The sequence below is a fragment of the Limulus polyphemus genome, unplaced genomic scaffold (assembly GCF_000517525.1).
Source record: "Limulus polyphemus unplaced genomic scaffold, Limulus_polyphemus-2.1.2 Scaffold456, whole genome shotgun sequence".
Taxonomy (NCBI): domain Eukaryota; kingdom Metazoa; phylum Arthropoda; class Merostomata; order Xiphosura; family Limulidae; genus Limulus; species Limulus polyphemus.
In genome coordinates, this window is record NW_013666066.1 from 376,229 (window position 1) to 377,728 (window position 1,500).

The window sequence follows — 1,500 nt, forward strand, 5'->3', positions numbered from 1 at the left end:
AATAGGGTAGTTCACTCTATAACAGAAGGTTTGGCATGATCGTATTCTATGGTAAGTAATTTGAGTTCCGTTATAACTTTACTGATTTCCCACAAGAGTGAATAGGGTAGGTTCACTCTATAACAGAAGGTTTGGCATGATGTATTCTATGAAGTAATTTTGAGTTCCGTTATAACTTTACTGATTTCCCTCAAGAGTGAATAGGGTAGGTTCACTCTATAACAGAAGGTTTGGCATGATGTATTCTATGAAGTAGTTTTGAGTTCCGTTATAACTTTACTGATTTCCCTCAAGAGTAAATAAGGTAGGTTCACTCTATAACAGAAGGTTTGGCATGATGTATTCTATGAAGTAGTTTTGAGTTCCGTTATAACTCTGTCTGTGATGAGAAATATATACACTAGACACAAATAAACCATTTGTATTCAAACATAAAACAACGGTGCGTGTATTTTACCTTTAGAAAAATGGATAGACGCCTTTACTGGAAAGGTAGATTGATCAGACTGACTTTACTTTCTCAAGATTTATTCCCAGTTGACCGACTCGCTCGAAGTCCTGTTCAAGACTGACTATAACTCACGTCACTTCGCTAACGTCAGGCTTATCCACAGTGAATAGTGCTACTCACGAGACTGGTCATTCCTATTAGAAAAAAAGGGAAGTTGTATCCTCGAGATATCACCAGACCTACCATTGGAGGACACTGCTGTCTATTTCACCAAACAAAGAGTAACTGTACAACTATATCCACCATGGGTAGACAAGGTTCTATCTAAAGAGACTGACAAAGAACAAGGGTAGCAGGAGCTAAAACTATTTAATGACTTTCTTGGTCACTTTTTATGTGAAAGCTGCCCATAGGTAGAATAAATGAATTTTTAAAAATATTCTATACGAAAATAAATATAGGTAGAACAAATATGTTAGGCCTGCATGTCACACAAACATCACTATATGTAAAATGTCGGATTGTGTTTTATTAGTATTCATAATATAAAATCACCTAGTAGAAAATGGGAAACTTAAATAACCTTTAATGGGGAAAGCTGAAATACTATTTCTGCAATTCCTTTTACTAAAAAAAAAAACATGTGTTGAAATTTCTATCATAAAAGCTTCCATGTTTTAGCATCATACATATTTTACTAAAACATATTAAGTTGGCTGTGGCTATTCGTCTGGCTGGGCCGGACAAATAGCCTGATAGCTATTAGTTTGGCTATAACAATGCGCTTGTGCATACTTATCTCAAGTTCAGGTACCCACTGTAACCTAGGGGTTCAACGACGGCAAACTAACCATTCAGATGACAGAAAAGCCTGTTTATTTGTGTGTATTAGTAAGTTGGGTTGGTTTTGTTAAGTTTTGTATAAAGCTACTCGACAGTTATCTACACTAGTCGTCCCTAAATTTGAAAGGATAGGCTAGAGCAGTGGTTCCCAGCCTGGGGGTCCGCGTAGGTAATACCATCTCATTAATAAAGTAATTTTTTTAATA

At 36.1% G+C, this 1,500-nt stretch overlaps 1 pseudogene; it reads right to left on the reverse strand.

Moving 5' to 3' along the window:
* The window catches only part of LOC106458397, a 69,218-nt pseudogene extending 68,742 nt beyond the window's left edge, over positions 1-476 (reverse strand).
* Positions 477-1,500: the final 1,024 nt, after the last annotated feature.